Here is an 18,676-nt window from a genome sequence, read left to right on the forward strand (position 1 = left end):
TCAAGCGATTGTTCTGCAAAACAGTTTTGTGTGTGATGGTGGGGCCATCGTTTTTATAGCAGTAGAGGACAGTGTATTACTATTAGGTTTTGCCCTAACTGCTAGAAATTCAGGAATAATTAAGAAAGCCTCTTGCCCTGAGGAGTTAATGGTTTAATAGGAACAACTGATATCCAATTAAGTATAAATGCAGAAGCCACTTTTAAAAACTTGTTAATTTATGTATCCATTCAACAAATTTTTATTTAGTACTCACTGTGTGCTGAGTATTCAGGGCTTCCCAGGTGGCGCTAGTGGTAAAGAACCTGCCTGCCAATGCCAGTTAGACGTAAGAGACGTAAGAGAGGTGGATCGATCCCTGAGTCGGGAACATTCCCTGGAGAAAGGACTGGCAATCCACTCCAGTATTCTTCCCTGGAGAATCTCAAGGACAGAGGAACCTGGCGGGCTACAGTCCATAGGGTCGCACGACTGTTGGACACGACTGAAGCGACAGCACAGCACAGTGTGCTGAGTATGCAGGCGTTGAGATAATGGTGAGGAGCAAGACAGACGTAGCCTTGTGTTCACAAGTATTTCTTAGAACACAAAGCAGATCTCATGCCAACTCAGTATTGTAAAGCAGTTACCCTTCAATTAAAAATAAATTGTAAGAAAAGTGGATTCCATGGTATCAATATTCTAACCAGTACTTGTGCTGAAAGGTCAGTTCTCTCTCTGATATGTGTCTAGGGGAAGAAAAAGGTATCTGTGTTTGTTGTCTGTGTCATTTCAGTATCTCTGCAGGACCTTGGCACTCATTCCCTTGGGGGCCAGGATTGGTTGCTAAGGGCCCACAACTGAGTCGTGCTCTGGGCACTGCCTTCAGCTGAAGGAATTACCTCCCTCCTTAGGGGAAGCTGACTTCCCTGATGGCTCAGACAGTAAAGCGTCTGCCTACAATGCAGGAGACCCGGGTTTGATCACTGGGTCAGGCAGATCCCTTGGAGAAGGAAATGACAATCCACTCCAGTACTCTTGCCTGGAAAATCCCCTGGACGGAGGAGCCTGGTAGGCTACAGTCGTCCATGGGGTCGCAAAAGAGTCAGACGAGATTGAGTGTCTTCATTTTCACTTTAGGGGAAGCTGAACTTCAGTAACCCTGGCCTCAATGACTAATGAATGGCTTCGTTGGCTCTGTTGGGATAACTCTGAAGTGCTGTCCTCTTTCTAGGGTTTTCTGTAAGAACCGACTTTTCCTACTGCCCAATCCTGTTTTCCCTGTTCTCTGGAAGGTGCTTTTCTACATGCCAGTCAACATCCTGCATACAAACTCCATTGCATAGTCAGCTTTTCACCAGGAAACCTGACTGAAGACACCCGTGATCCCAGTACAGTGAGATAATGCCCTGCTCACAGGGTCATCAGAGCAGAGGGAGAAGGGAGACATCCTTCTTGGGGGCCTATATGTGCCTAGTATTGTTGCAGATACTTCACAACCAAATCTTGGCCTGTTCAAGTTCCTAGGTCTTTGGCAAAGATCAAGTATTAGCAGGCAAAGCCTGCTGCGATGCCACAAAGATGCTTCTTGTTTTTCCTAATTTATGTATTTGGCTGCACCGGGTCTTAGTTTTGGCACACGTGATCTTCATTTGCAGCATGTGAGCTCCTAGTTGGGGCATGTGGGATCTGGTTCCTTGACCAGGGATTGAACCTGGGTCCTCTGTGTTGGGAGCACAGAGTCAGCCACTAGACCACCAGGGAAATCCCAGCACAAACATGCCTTTTAACTTGGTACATTGAGGACCCATCTTTCTTGTGGCAGATTCAGATTCTTCATTTCTTATTCACCCAACCCACATTAACTGAGCACCTACTATGTGTCAGATACTCTCCCAGAGACCAAGGATGTAACTGTGAGCAAGGTAGACAAGGTTCCCAACCTCTTTGAGCTTGTCAGAGCCCTGGAGCTAGTTGAAGCAGAAGACCCAGGTGTTATGGGAAGCTCTAGGTGGGATGGCTCTTTAGCATTGTTTCATTTTAGTCAAGTCACCTCTGAGTCGCTAAGATTCCCAAAAGAATGGATATCAGGGCCCAAATGCCAATTTATTAATTTGTATGAGAACTTTCCAGTTCACTTACTAGTCACCCTTTCCCGGTAGGTAAGTCCAGTGGGAAGCAAAGTACCGATCAGAAGGTGTTTGAGGTTCCTGGGATCAGGGCCATGGTGGCTCATTGAGTGACAGGTGTGTTTTTAGCAGCATCATGAGAGGACAGCCTGATTCTGCTTTCACCTCTCTAAGCACTGTCTCTGGACAGTGCTTGTTGGGCACAGATACTATTTGCCTCCATGGCAACAGCACCATGGCTGACCAATCAGTGTTCTCTCCTCTGATGTGTTAATACCTTTAGTCAGGTTACAGCCGAGTGCTGCTGGTCAGAGCCACTGCGCAAATGTCTGCTCAGAGGCATGATGTTTGATTCATATTGCTCAGAGGACAGTCTACTTGGGCAATACACAACTTTTGCTGAGGGAGCCACTGTTACCAAGGACAGTTGCAGAAACCGAGGAATCAAGGAAATCAAGCCGTGTGCTTCAGGCAGAGGCCCAGCTCCTATCTATTGATGAAGGTGGGGAGGTGAGGGTACATTCAGAAATGATCTGACCCACCCCTCTGACCTCATGAAAGAAAACACCATGGGCCAGAAAGAGACAGGGTCCCGAATGGAACTCTCCTTCCTCACTCTTTATACCTAGAAATTCATGACATCACTCCTTCCCCTTGAAAATAAACATGGATTTAATGTGTAGGAAGAATGTCATGATTAGTAAGAACCTTTTTTGTTGTCCAATATGGTAGCCACTGGCGAAAGTAGCTAGTCAGCTCTTGAGATGTGTGAAAGTAAGGCACCAGTTAATAATTTAAAATATTGAGTATATATTTGATGATTATTTGATAATTAGATACTATTTTGGCTATATTAGGTTAAATGCATTATGAAATTAATTGCATCTGTTTCTTTTTACTTTTTTAATGTGGCTGTGAGAAATTTTAAGATTACACATATGGCTCATATTATATATTTATTGGGCAGTACTATTGGTCCGCCGTCTTGTCAAGGCTGTGGTTTTTCCAGTGGTCATGTATGGATGTGAGAGTTGGACTGTGAAGAAAGTTGAGCGCCGAAGTATCAATGCTTTTGAACTGTGGTGTTGGAGAAGACTCTTGAGAGTCCCTTGGACTGCAAGGAGATCCAACCAGTCCATTCTGAAGGAGATCAGCCCTGGGATTTCTTTGGAAGGAATGATGCTAAAGCTGAAACTCCAATACTTTGGCCACCTCATGTGAAGAGTTGACTCATTGGAAAAGACTGTGATGCTGGGAGGGATTGGGGGCAGGAGGAGAAGGGGATGACAGAGGATGAGATGGCTGGATGGCATCACTGACTGGATGGGCGTGAGTCTGAGTGAACTCCGGGAGTTGGTGATGGACAGGGAGGCCTGGCGCGCTGCGATGCATGGGGTCGCAAAGATTCGGACACGACTGAGCGACTGAACTGAACTAACTGAACTGAAGCTGCATTCAGGGCTTCTCTGAAAGCTCAGTTGGTAAAGAATCCGCCTGCAATGCAGGAGACCCTGGTTTGATTCCTGGGTTGGGAAGATCCCCTGGAGAAGGGAATAACAACCTCCTTCAGTATTATTGACTGGAGAATTCCATGGACAGAGGAGGCTAGCAGGCTACAATCCATGGAGTCACAAAGAGTTGGGCACAACTGGGTGACTAACACTTTCACTTTTTTTCATCACATTATATTAGGTTGATATACATCTTCAGTCTCTCTTAAGATTTTTCTTTAATTTATATATTTTGTTGCTATGAACCTTAAGATTTTTCTTCAATTATTTGGTAAACAAATCAGATTTATTTGGCCTGTAGAGTTTCCCATATTCTTGATCTTGTTGATTGCACCCTCCTTGTTTCATTTAATATATTCTTTTGTAGCTTGATACCTGGAAACTGGGAGTTATATCTAGAGGCTTGGTCACATTGAGATTTGATTTTTCAGGGAAGAAAAATTCATTGGTGGTGTGTACTTCTGTCTAAATATCTATCTGGTTGCCTCAGTTTTTTGGTGTTAAGATTGAGCAGTGGATTCAGCATGATTATCCAGTGTACATTTCCCCATAATATTTTCTTCATATAATGGTTTTTGTACTTTTTTATGATCATTGCTTATGCTCATTATTTCACTAGAGGTTGCGAAGTGGTGAATATTCTTTCATTCCTTCATTTGTTAGCTGACATCCCTCTATAAAGAGATGATTCCCCTTGTCAAATTATCAGCTTCCTCAAGGAGCAGCAGATGCAAGAAAGGTAAGATACATACTTGATTCTTTGTCTTTATTTATCAGTTGCAGAAAAATAGGTTGGCTTTCTGGAATCCTCCAAATGTCCCCAGTAAGTTCCCCTGCCCTGTCTTGAGAGAAGACTGCATTATGAACTCATAGATTTAAAATTTCGGGGGCAGTAGATTTCCAGCAATTGCAGAGTTTTCTTTTTTGATGCTCAAATTTTCTTATCAAGTTGCCTCCTGAGTCCCACTGATAAAAATCCAGTAGTCTTTTATCAGTTTCTTTACTTTTTGAAATGCCACAATATTTTAGGTTGGTCTTTCACATTTTCTGCCCCAGATCTGGAGTTAGTCATTCCTCCAAAGAGTCATGTGGGATGGTTTTCAGACCATATTCTTGGCAGTAGGAATGTTTATCAATAGTGGGTTGAAAATTGTTTCTACAAAATAATATATTTATTTTTCAATAGAAAGTGCATCATGAGTTAATAATAATTCTTATTTAAATTGAGGATCACATATTTTTGTCTGATTTCATTGATTTTATTTTTTTATTGAATTATAGTTAATTTCCAATGTTTAATTTCTGCTGTACAGCAAAGTGATTCAGTTATATACATATCTACATTCTTTTTAAAATACTTTTCCATTATGGTTTATCGTAGGATATTGAATATAGTTTTCTGTACTGTACAGTAGGACCTTGTTTATCCATTCTGTGTATAAAAGCTTACCTCTGCTAATCCCAACCTCCAATCCACTCCTCCCCCAACTCCTTACCCCTTGACCACAAGTCTGTTCTCTGTGTCCGTGCTTCTGTTTCTGCTTCTGCTTCACAGAGAGGTTCATTTGTGTTTTAGATTTCACATATAAGTGACATCATATGATATTTATCTTTCTCACTTCACTTAGTATGATAATCTCTAGTTGTGTCCATGTTGCTCAAATGGCATTATTTTATTCCTTTTTATGGCTGAGTAGTGAAAATTCTGACATTATAATGATAGTATTTATTATATCTTAGCATGTATATATTCTTTTAAAAATAATGATAAAACTATCATTGTGAGTTACATGATTACTAAAAATACTTTAAGATTGCTTTGTAGTTCTTTTTGTCCTTAGAAATCAGATTGCTGTGTTTTAGTCCCTTGAGATAATTAAGGGATTATTAATTAATAATTAAGTGATTGACAACTAGTTACTAGGTTTGTGCGGTGACAACTAGTTACTAGGTTTGTGCAGTAATATTAAAAATGGGTGTTTCTCCTATTGTGAGTGAAGTTGAACATCTTTTCATATGTGTAGGAGACATTTGAATTTCTTTGTAAACTCTGTTTTCCCATAGAGTTACTGGCCTTTTTATTCTTTATTTTTTGAAACTTTTTATATTTGAGGGCTATTTGCACTTTGTACTATAAGTTGAAAGTGATATTTCCCCAGTTTGATATTTGTCTCTTTACTTTTTTCATGACACCTTTGTTATGTTGAAGCTTTTAAATGTTTGTCTTTGATTCATTTTTATTGGATATTTTCAAATTGATTTTAATTAAGAATTTGTATGTTTTAGATATTAGCTATATGCATGTTTTAGATTTTTATTTACTTATTTTTATAATTATAAAGTTTACGTGTCATGGTGTGAATATTATGAATGTTTCTGTTTATGCCTTATGAGTTTTGTGTCATGCTTAGGAAGGCCTTCTCAACTTCAAGATGGTTTTTAAAAATGTATCAGAATATTTTTGACTATAGGCTGTAGAATGTCAAATTAAAGGTTGTGCATATATGAAGAATATTTATTTTGCATAGCAAAATAAAGATCTGGCACTGGGAAAGTCAAAGCATTAATTTTGTAGCCCAACAGTATCATCTGGGACTCAGTCTCTTTACATCTTTTTGTTTTGCAATCTTGAACGCAATAGTTTATCCTTGTAAGCTGAATCTTCTGGCCTCAGAGAGCCACCACTGTTCCAGCTATCACATGCAAACAATTATAGACATAGGGAAAGGAGGTACCTCCTCAGATTTCAGGTTTTGAGAATATGAAAATCATTCTCAAGAAGCCCTTTGGCAAGTCTTAAGTCTGAATTGTGGCCTATGCACATTTCCAGTGTAATCACTGGCATTGGAATTTAAACTGGCAAAATAACTTAATGAAGATTTAACTCTGGGACTTGAGAAAAGCCTGAGGCAAATGATCACGAGCAAGAAAAAAGGAAGGAATCACTTGTGTGGTTTTGCAGATTTACTTCTAGCATATGAATCTTTGATCCACCTAAAATATATGTTGGTATAAATGAGCTAGGGTTAAGCTTATTATTTTTTCCTTGAACAACTAGTTAAGTGTCTGACTTGTTAAATAATTTATGTTTTTAATCAGCTATCTTATGACAGTTTCTAAGAGGAAACATTGAGGATAACTGCTGACACTATGAGAATTTGGGGTCAAGGATTTTCAGTCCAGGATCTCATATAAAACTTTGTGAGACAGCACTTTCAAATCACTTTCTCACACGTACCAAATCCATGGTGTAGGAACCCGATTTATGATATTCTCTCTCCATCTAAAATCTAGATAGATAATATGGAATACAACTTTAAAATCTGAAATCATCTGTTAAGAAGTCACATGATATGCTAGCTTCAAAATAATCGAATGCTTAAATGTATGTGTGTTAAGTTGCTTCAGTCGTGTCTGACTCTGCGATCCTATGGACTGTAGCCTGCTAGGCTCCTCTGTCCAAGGGATTCTCTTATTTGTTATAAAACAAACTAAATGGCCACTATGTGTCTGCCATATGCCATATTGTACACATACAGTGGAAAAAAGAGTAAGAGGGATGAGAGTGTTTTTAAATACAGCTGTTAGGGAAGATTCCACTAGGAGGTGACATTTGAGTAGAGGCATGAGGCAGAACAAACTGTATGGCTATCTAGGGAGAAATCAGCCTGGGTGAAGGAACAAAGTGCAGAGGCCGTTAGGCAGGACTCTTCTTAGGACTGATGGGCGGAATAGGTGAATTGAAGAGGTATAGAAAGAAAGTGGAGTTGCTCAGTTGTGTCCGACTCTTTGTGACTCCATGGACTGTAGGCTCCTCCATCCATGGGATTTTCCAGGCAATAGTACTGGAGTAGGCTGCCATTTCCTTCTCCAGGGGATCTTCCTGACCCAGGGATCGAACCCAGGTCTCCTGCATTGTAGACAGACTCTTTACTGTCTGAGCCACCAGGGAAGTCGAATTGAAGAGGAGATGAGATCAAAGAAGTGAAGGAGCTTACCGGCTTTCTTCTAGGGCCTTATAGACTGTTGTAAGGATGTTGGCTTCTCGTATTGTGTTCTAGTCTGTGACATGCCTTTTCATTCTCTTAGCAGTGTGTTCCAAGAACAGAAGATTTAATTCTAATAAAAATCACTTTTTTCTCTTAAAAAAGGGATATTGGCTTCTTCTCTCAATGAGGTTAAGACAACTCTGGTGATGAGGGAGAGGGAGGGAGAAAGGAAAGAAAGGGAGGGAGGAAGGTAGGGAAAAAGGAAGGGATAAATCTGAATCATGTTTTCAGAGGATCATCCTGGTTCCTGCATTGAGAATGGACTGGGGAGTCAAGGGCGGGAAACCAAGAGATGAGGTAGGAAGCTGTTGTAGTGATACAGTTGAGAAGTGATGTGGAACAGATGAGAGGTGCTGCAGAGGAACCAGATTCTGATTTTACTCTGAAGGTAGAGCTAAGAAGATCTGTTGATGGATTTGGTATGAGGTATAATAGAGAGGAAGAGAGAGGCAAGGATGATGTCAAGGCTTTTGGCTTCAGTAGCCAAAAGGACGGAGTTACTGTTTGCAGAGGTGTTTCGTAGGCTGTGAAATAAGCATTCTGCTCTGGACGTGTCAGGCTTGAGAAAGCTACTCTGCACTCATGTGGAGCTGCTGAGCAGGCAGTTGGACGGAAAGGCACAAAGTTTAGAGTCATGTTTGTGCATTTGGAGTAAAGCCATGAGTCACGAGGAGATTTTTAGGGGATGAGTGTAGATAGAGCAAGGAGTGGGTCTGGATATTCCATGATTTAAAAATTTGGAAGATAAGATGGAGCCAACATCTTAAGGAGCAATTTCTGTAAAACAGGTTTTGCAGAAGAGAGAATAATGTCCCCTAAACTAGGATGTGATTAAAGGAGGAGGGAGTAATCAACTGTGTTAAATGATGCTGATGCATTCTTTGCTTGAGTGGTGTGGAGATCCTTTGGTGGTCTTTAAAAAAATTTTTATTTTATTGAAGTATAGTTGATTTGTGACATTGTGTTAGTTTTTGCTGCACAGCAGAGCGATTCAGTTATACGCATGTATTCTTTTTCACATTTTTTCCATTATGGTTTATCATAGGATATTGAATATAGTTCCCTGTGCTGTACAGTAGGACTTGGTTGTTTATCCATCCTATATATGATAGTTTGCATCTGCTAATCCCAAACTCCCAACCTACCCCTCTCCCCCTGCCTCTACCTTGGCAATCACAAGTCTGTATGTCTGTGAGTGTATTTCTGTTTTGTGGATAAGTTCATTTATGTCATATTTTAGATTCCACATGTAAGTGATATCATAGGGTATTTGTATTTCTCTTTTTGACTTGTTTCGCTTAGTATGATAATCTCTGGGTCCATCTATGTTGCTGCAAGTGGCATTATTTATTCTTTTTTATGACCAAGTAGTACTCTTGCCTGGAAAATCCCATGGGCGGAGGAGCCTGGTAGGCTGCAGTCCATGGGGTTGCGAAGAGTCGGACATGACTAAGCGACTTCACTTTCACTTTTCACTTTCCTGCATTGGAGAAGGAAATGGCAACCCACTCCAGTGTTCTTGCCTGGAGACTCCCAGGAATGGGGGAGCCTGGTGGGCTGCCTTCTATGGGGTGGCGCAGAGTCGGACACGCCTGAAGTGACTTAGCAGCAGCTGCAGCATTCCATTGTATGTATGTACCACATCTCCTTTTCCATTCATGGATGTTTAGGTTGTTTCCATGTCCTGGCTATAAGTAGTGCTGCAGTGAACATAGGGGTGTATGTATCTTTTCAAATTATAATTTTGTCCAGATACATGCCCAGGAGTGGGATTGCTAGACCATATGGCAGTTCTATTTTTAGTGTTTTGAGGAACCTCCATACTGTTTTCCATAGTGGCTGCACCAATTTGCATTCCCAGTTTATATTCCTTTGGTGGTCTTGATAACTCATCTGGAGAAGCAGTCAGTACAGAAGGGTCTTATTAGAGCAGGTTCAAAAGAGAATGGGTGATGGGAGATCATGAGTATAAATGACTCTTAAGGAGATTTATTCTCATGTATGATGAATAATCTTTGTGACCCCGTGGACTATAGCCCACCAGGCTCCTCTGTCCCTGGAATTCTCCAGGCAGGAATACTAGAGTGGGTTGCCATTCCCTTCTTCAAGGCATCTTCCCAACCCTGGGTCTTCTGCATTGCAGGCAGATTCTTTCCCAACTGAGCCAGCAAGGAAGCCTGAAGTGACTTGGGCCCTGGTGTTAATTAGCCCCAAATTACTATGTTTGTCCCTCTGTGAGCCTTCAAGACAGGGCCAATTAGTTTTGCTTTGTTTTGTGGCCAAAAACAAATTCCTGACTTTGATCATGCATGTTAATCACCTCTGGGGATAACATGAGAGAGCTGTATATAAACCATTACAAAGTCATCCATAGTTCTAGAGAACCAGCTTGAAGTGCTTGTCTGATTAACGAGTGGCTGCTGGCCTTGTCTGCTCTGAAAGTTCTCTCTGCAATGTGAAGTAAACTGGGGCAAATCATTCTGACTGGCCCTGCTGAACAGCAGGTGCCCTGGATGAGGGTAGAAAATAGTAGCCCCCTTTGATTGTACAGCACTGCCTGGCTTACAGACTGCTTTCCTATCTAGTATCTCATTGGATCCTCATAAAAGCCATGTGATGTCAACCAGGCAGATGATGCTCTCAGCATCTTACAGAGGAGGAAACAGAGGACTCTACTTCAGTGACTGAGGTGTTGCTTTAGAGTGCAGAGCTGGGAGTAGCACCTAGGACTTGTGACTGTTTTATTCAGTCAGATTCCACTGGCCAAATCAGCACTATTGTACTTAGTTGGAGTGATCAGAACCTAGATCTGCTTCCCTGTGTCACGTGTTCCTGGTAAGATGAAGGGAAAGAAGGGCAGCACTTAGCTCTTATTGTGGTCCTTGAACAGCCTGAGGCTTCCTTGCCCTGGTTTCTGAAAGTCATCAACTCTAAGCTCTGCTCTCTTCTCTTGGGCTCTTCTAGGTTAGACTGTCTGTTTTTCACTGGTTGTATCTCAGCATTTGATGGGCTTTGATAAGCCTCTCAGATTGTGCTGGATGATTCCATTCCTGTTAAAATCAAACGTAGCTCCTTTTAAAACCAAGAGATTAAAGCATTAGATAAAATGACAGGAGGCCCTTCATTTTATGTTCCTGAAATTAGGTAACTTTTCTTCCATTTTCCAAGAATGTTCCAGAACTAATTTTAGAGAGTGTAATTTACATACCAGTGTCCCCAGTCAAAACAAATGAAATGCAGCTACATGTTATGCTTGGATAGGAGGGCATTAAAGGGGAAATTGGAGCTGAGGTGGTGGAATTGATGAAGCTGAATTTTTTCTGCCATGGATCATGCCTCCTTTAAGATGTTGTTATTTAAAAAGGCATCGTTGTGAGATTGCTCATATCCTCAAGTGGCAAACCCATATAGAGTATGTGAGAATATGTAGAATGTGGGATACTGGTCTGATTACCAATTACACAGTATGATGCATTTACGCATGCCAAGTTTCATTATTCCAGGTGAACTTCTGGTTTTCTGTCTCTAGACACTTGATGGAATTACTAAGTGGATCTGAACTCTGAGAGGAGAGAGAACAGATGGATATTCCCTCCCTCACTCATCACACTCGACACGTGGCCTTGAGGCCACAGTCAGCATCACAGGTCAGTCTACATGAAGGAAAGACAAAAAGATGCTGGGAGAAATGGCTGGCAAATCCGTGCTTGTCTTAGTGGGTTCTCCCTGCAGGCCAGTAATAAGGATATATCCAAAAAAGTCATGTGGGCAGGTGAGGAACGAGAAGTGTAAGAGGTAGATGTACTTGGGAGATCTCAGATCCAACCGGCTGCCTTGAAAGTGGTGAACACATGGTAGTACTGATATAACCACTCTCATATGCTCACGATAACAGACAATGAAGTAAACTACTCATGGAGGCAGTATCTATCACAATTAAAAGGTACATACTCTTTGATCCAGTAGTTTCACTCTGAGGTATTTATCCTTTTCTTGTTGGTGTGTACAAAAGCTCATTGCAGAATTGTTTGCAAGAGCAAAGCTGGAATTAGCCTCAGTGTCTAAGCAGTTGGTAATTGCATTATATTCTGTTGAAGCAGTGAATCACAGTGCAGCCATTTGATAATTATAGACTGAGATGGAATGTGTTTCAAGGCATATTACATGAAAGTGTGAGTCTGCGTGTGTGAGTAGAGGCAGGGGTTTCATGTATTGTAGGTGTGTTGGTCAGGATCCCATCGGGAAACAAAAATTTCCCCAGCTGGTTCAGATGTTGAGACTGTAATGAATGGACTGTGTATAGCGGTATGGGCAGAGGCATTTAGACACCAGCATCAGTGGGAGAAGCCACTGCCTCCTTATAATGGAAACGGAGGCTCTCCACCCAGGTCTCCTTTCTAGGGCTGATGCACCTGTTCCCAGGGGCTGGGAATATCAACCCCAGCTGGCTTGCAGCTGTCTGCTCACTTGGTTGCCTTCAGCCATCACAAGGGACAGCTTCTTTCAGGTTGCACTTTCTCCCGGGGACGGCCATGGCCAGTGACTATCTGATGCAGGCCTACAAAAGCCCAACGTCCTTTTCTCAATTTGGGGCATTTCTGAAGGACCACCACAGGTCCAGAGCTCCCTGTAGCATCATCGGAGGTCTCATTGAACTGTATTTCGTGTTAACTTCTTCTGGCCAGTCCTGCTTTCTTCCTTTCCTAACAGTTATGTCTCCGAAGATGCTCCTCATTAAGCTATGTGCATGTACCTCCCCATCTCAATCTGTTTCCAGGAAACCTAGATTAAGGTACATCCTTGGAGCTAAAGGGGCTGAATGCCGGAGCCTGAAGTGTGGGTTGCATGTTGGAGCTTTAGGTGTGGAGGTGTGCAGCTACCATCAGGGACAGGGGGCCAGAACAGGGAAAGGAGTGATACCCAAACTTCTCTCTCCATCCTCCAGCTTCCTTCCTTCTGTGCCAGTCATTGGAGATTCAACTGGAAACCAGCCAGCAAGGGAGACTGGGTAATGAAGTACGCAGGGGCCACCTCTTGGGGGCCGTAAAATAGGACGTAAAATGGCTTAAGAATGGGAGTGGCAAATGGTGAATAAGCAGCTCAGTTGTGTAGTCACCAAGCAGTGTCCGAGTTTTGCGACCCCATGGACTGTAGCCCACCAGGCTCCTCTGTCCATAGGATTTCCCAGGCGAGGATACTGGAGTGGGTTTCCATTTCCTTCTCCAGGGGATCTTCCCAACCCAAGGATTGAACCCATGTCTCCTGCATTGTAAAGCGGATTCTTAAATGCTGAGACACCTGGGAATCCCAAGTAGCACAGTATCTTCCATTTATATAAATGGGAGGAATATGTAGATATATACATATATGCAGGAATATATGTATTCATAATATATATGCATATAATTCATGTATATACATAAGATGTGCTTGCTTATGCATACATTTCTGGAATGATCTAGAATAAGATGTAGTGACTGTTTCTGAAGGTTAAGGCAACTGTGCAACTAGGATGTGAAGGAACCTTCTCCTTCATTCTTTTCTGACCATTTGAAAATCTTTTATGTGTATGCACATGTATTTAATACTGTATTTGAAAGAAGTTTTAAGTATTGAACTTCTTATAGGGAATTAAGAGATTGGAGTTGGTTCCTTCTTCTGTGGGTGGTTATAATGGTTACTAGGTGCTTTATATTTATTGCATGCGTTAATTCAAAGCGGAGAGGTCTTTGCCCTCCAGGAATTTACAGCCTAGGGTAGTGTAGATGATGAGCGGACCCCTTCTAGGGACTAAGAGTGGGCTCTTGTCTAACACTGGAAAATGAGTTGTCTGAGGAGACACATACTGACAAAGCAAAAGACTTTATTGGCAAGGGGTGTAGGATCATACGGTTTGAGAAAGGTCTCTAGAGCAGCCACCTGGTACTTGGGATATTGTGTCCTGAGTTGGATCCTTTCTGTGCTTCTTACCAACTATGTGAATAATTCCAAAGTCAGCCTCTCTTGGCCTCTGTGCTGTGAAGGTTAGATTGAAGTGGTGTGTATATGTACCCTGATAAGCTTGCTTTTTCTTCCCTTCTTCTGTACCTTTCACCAGTGGGTGACCATAATTGTCTTTCTCATTCACAGTTGATTGGCAGGTATCATGCTCATCAAACAGCCCCCCCAGTCAGCCACATGAATTCAAAAAAGAGTCGTCAGGTGTTAACTTGACCCCACACCTGCAAGGTGGTACCCTTCCCCTCCTTCAGTGCAGAGTCTCATCCCCTCCACATCACTTGTGTAGAGAGATGCTGCTGAGACTTACCTTTCTGCCAGGCATAGTTGTGTGTAGTCCCTTCTTGGCTAATCTATACCTCCCATGTATGAGGAGTAACATTTTGTAGTAATTAAGAACATGGACTTTGAATTTTGATACACCTCAGCACTGATTTGCTGCATGATATTAAGCAAGTTGCTTAACCCCTCCGAGCGTCTGTTTCCTCCTTTGTAAAGTAGGGATAAATGAAAGTACTCATCTCTTTGGAATGATGATTGAGGTAAGGTTTGGAAATACCTTAGCAGGGATCTTGGGGCCTCATGAGCACTCGATAAAGGGTAATAACTGTGAGGCTGGCCACGGCTGGGGTCCTATCTGGAAGGCACGATGTTCCTCTTTAGTCACAGCCACCCTGCTTTTGTTACTGTGGGCTCACATCTGCTGCTTCTGCCTCATCCAGTGGAAGCCCTGGGAGTCTGGGGGATCACTTCAAATGCTGTGCACTTAGATGGGCAAGCCATTTCCTCCATACCTTCTGTCAGCTCCACGGCAGCTATGACTGGAGGGCTGAGAGAGAGAGCCCTGGGGGAGTTCTTCCTCTCCACAGTACTGAACGCCTCACTGTGCTTGCCAGGTGTGGGGCCTCTGAGTCTCTTCCATCTCCCCCAGGGGGCACAGTAATCCAGTCTTTTTAAGCTGCAAGGGATTCATCACTGGGGAGCAAGGGCAGAATCTCTGTTCTTTCAAAGATCAAGGTTAACATGGCTTCATTTCTAAGACCTTTTGCTGCAAGGATTATTTCAAATTTACAGTCTGAGAAGTGAAAACTTAACTGTCCTGTGTCCTGGAAATTTTGAGTCCAGTGACAGCTTGGAGGTATTACCAAACTAGACTTGGGTCCATTGGCTGACATGCAGCAAAGCCAGTCTGCTGACAGCAGGTGTGGGGATGGAAAGTACTGTGTTTATCGCATGTGCCAAGTGAAGGGGTGGGAGATGAGCCTCACGTCTACTCCACTTGGTCTTGGAGTGAGGAGGGTTTTTTTTTTTTTTTCTTTTTTTCCGAGAGAGGAATATGGAGGCTGGGATTAATCATGGTGACATTTCTGTGACATTTCTTAATCGTGGTTTCAGGAGTCAGGATGTCTCTGGTTTAGGATACTCTGGCTAGGTGGTCCATCACTTGTGGGCCTGTTAGCTCATCTTGCCCTGTAGAAGGGACCTGAGTTTGTTTGTTAATGATGATGTCTGTAATAGCAACTTCAGTACATTAATGATGTTATCGGCAACCAACAATTTCAGTCATCTAACTCTTGATTAGTGCTCAGCGCAGGATTGAGGATAAGAATGGGAATAAACTTTTGGATAGAGACATTAATCATGAGCTGGGTTTTAGGGGGACTTGGTTTCAGAGAGACAACTATAGGTGAGAAACTGAACAGGGATTTGAAGAATCAGATTGAGACCTTGAAGTACAGACTAAAAGTGACTCTGTCATCTTAGTCTATGAGGATTTTCAGCAAAACAAACTGGTAGATTCTTTCCTCACCTTGCAAACCCTTCAGAGATTTCCTGCTCCTTGTTTTTCCCAAGTAGCATAACCCCAAGAGGGAAACTGACCTTGAAATCTCTTAGGGAGAAGTCAGCCTCCTTTCTGCATGTGGAGACTGATCTGAGGACCACCGTGTGGCCTCCTGACGCTGCTCAAGAGTCTTCCCATTTCTTACTTTCACCAATGTATATGCAAAGAACATACATGTAACGTGTATCTAAGCATTTACTCCCGGTACTGCGAACATGGAAAAGAAGTCTGGTTAAGATTTGCCCTGCCACCCATGAGCTCACGTTCTACTTAGGTAAATCAGCATATAAACAGAGCGCAAATTGAGAAAAATCACGATGGAGCCAAGTGCAAGCTTTATAGGTGTGGGTGAGATGCAAAATATTTGACAGGCAGAGTCACTGTGAAGTCTGCATTTCTCACCAACAACCAAGGCAGGATGACTAGGTGGAGGCCAGATGGACACGGGGCATTTGTCTGCAAGGGGCTAGCACCACCCCCAGGACTGTCAACTCTCTTGTGGATCCAGGGTCAATCTGGGATTGCTGGGATGGACACAAGGAAATGAGGGGCTTACCACAAGCTGGCTGGGTGGCAGACACTGCAAGACTGAGGGACTTGAGCAGCCAAGGCAGTGAGAACTCAAGGAGGAATTGGGGGACAAGGGCAGGGTTACCTTTCCACTGGTATTTCAGTATTTTACAAACAATACGGTTGTACCAGTGTCTTGCTCCTAGTGTGTGTTAATTGCTTGCTGGTATCTGACCCTTTGCAACCTCATGGACTGTAGCCCGCCAGGCTCCTCTGTCCATGGAATTCTCCAGGCAAGAATACTGGAGCAAGTTGCCATTTCCTTCTCCAGGGGATTTTCCCGACCCAGGTATTGAGAACCTGGGTCTCCTGCATTGCAGGCAGATTGTTTACCATCTGAGCCACTAGGGAAGCTCTTGCTTCTAGAGCAGCAATATGCAGTAGAAATACAATGAGAGGCACATATGTAATTTACAGTTTTTTAGGAACTAAATGGGAAATTAATTTTAATATTTGATTTCACTCAATTGATCCAAAATGCTATCATTTCAACGTGTAACTAATACACAGTGTGCTTAATGAGATAGTTTGCTTTTTTTTAAAATCTAGTGTATATTTGGAAATTACAGCCCTTCTCAGTTCAGAAAGTACCCAGTGGGCACATGTGGATACTGTATGACAGCACAGGTCTAGAAAGACTGTGGGGAAAGCTGTTTTCTTTCTCTCTCTCTGCTTCCTGGATTTTGGGGGAGGTGACCTCCCAGTTGTCTGTGATTTTCTGCAGGGTCTTCCCAGGGTTTTTTCCCTACCGTTCAGCTCACCTATATGTGCACACATCCTTTAACAGGTGTAGTATTTATGACAAGAGGCTTGGTGGCTTTTTCAGTTCGGAGCTCAATTACATTAATTACCTGCCCCATTGCTTAGTGCTGGCTTCATTAACAAACCAGAGCATGACTTAATTGCTCTTTAAGCTTTGCATTTTCAGATGTAATTTACCTGCAGCCTGAAACTTGGGCACCTGTGGATTTAGACGTCCAACTGGGAATTTGCTGCATGCTGAGACCTTCTTTGCTAGGCCTCCTGAGCTGGTGTCCTTTTCAGTTCAGCGACCTCAGTTGAGTTGTTTGCTTTCCTTTTTCTCCACTGCTCCTGGCAGGTGACGCCCAAAACTTCAGAAGCATTTCCTGTGTTTCAGTGCCACCTTGTGGTTTAGAGGAAAAAGTCCTGAAGTAGGCCGCATCCATCTTGGGATCCTTGAGCATAATTAACAGCCTTGAAGGGCCATCTGGCTTTTGTTGTCTCCTTGAGTCTGAGAGGAAATGAGATTTGTTATTGGATACGGAACATCTCCTATAGGCTAACTGCCCACTGAGAAATCAGGCAGTGTAGTGGGTCCAATTTGAACTAAGCAGAGAGTCACACAGAAACATAAATCCAGGCTGCTACTGTTCTATTATTTAAATTGAATTGTGTCCACATTTCACAGATGACTTGGCTTAGCCAGGGAACTTGGCATCTCTGGCTGCTGTTACTGTAAAATGTTGAGCTCATGTTTTCAGTTGCTCCAAGTCAGGAATTAGCCCCTGGCCGTTGATGATACACCCTGGAAACTGCATTCACTCGACCTGCAGATGAATTTTACTAAGACTTGTGGGTTTGGCCAGGACTGGTTGAAAATAAATGGCATTAGAAAACAGAAAGATGGGGCAGAAGCCTAACCTCCATAACCTCACTTATTCCCTATTATCTGGCACCCATACTCCTTTATCCCTGTATCGTTTACTTCTGGCAGAAAGGTATGACCATTCGCAATTTCCTTACTGGTTCAGAGAGAGACAGTGGATTGCCTGTGGTCACACCATTAGTCTCTGGCAGATTCTTCCTGAGCAACTTACCACTCTTAATGATTGACTGCTTCATCCCACAGATTTCTGTTAAAAATAAGTCCTCAGATTTTTTTTTTTTTTTTTTTGCAGAGATATGCTCATACTAAAGAGCAATAAATAGAGTCAGTATCCAGAGGCCGCAGTGTCCAAACACCAAAGCCTTAGGGGACACATTTAACTGTTGTCACCCATTCAAATCCACACTCTATTCTTCATTAGCTGTGTAACTTGGGCAGAATGTTTACTGGTGAGATTTCTGTGGCTCAATTTCCTCTTCCCATTAAATGAATTTGTGAACATGTAAAGGCCTTTACTTGAACCTGCTAGGAATTCACTGATGTTGATAACTAGGGCTAGGACTGAGATGAGATAAGTGAGGTGCAAAATGACTCTGAAAGTGGGTGCCTGATGATGATGAAGCCCATACTGACATGGTGTTTGCCTTACACGGTGTAGTCTGTCTGGGCCGCTGTATCTAAGGACCATAGACTGGGTGGTTTATAAACAAGAAAAATGTATTTTTTGTGGTTCTGGAGACTGGAAGTCTGAGATCGGGGTCTGTCTGGTTTGTGGATGTCTTGTTGGATCCTTTCATGGCAGGGAGGAGAGATGGCTCTCCCTCTTTATATGGACATTAATCCCAACATGGAGGTTCCACCCTCACGACCCAGTCACCTCCCAAAGGCCCCACCTCCTCTTCCCACCACATTGGGGGTTAGGGTTTCAGCATATGGATTTGGGGGAGACATCCTCAGAGGAAGGCACAAAC

The sequence above is a fragment of the Capra hircus genome, chromosome 28 (assembly GCF_001704415.2).
Source record: "Capra hircus breed San Clemente chromosome 28, ASM170441v1, whole genome shotgun sequence".
NCBI classification, from domain to species: domain Eukaryota; kingdom Metazoa; phylum Chordata; class Mammalia; order Artiodactyla; family Bovidae; genus Capra; species Capra hircus.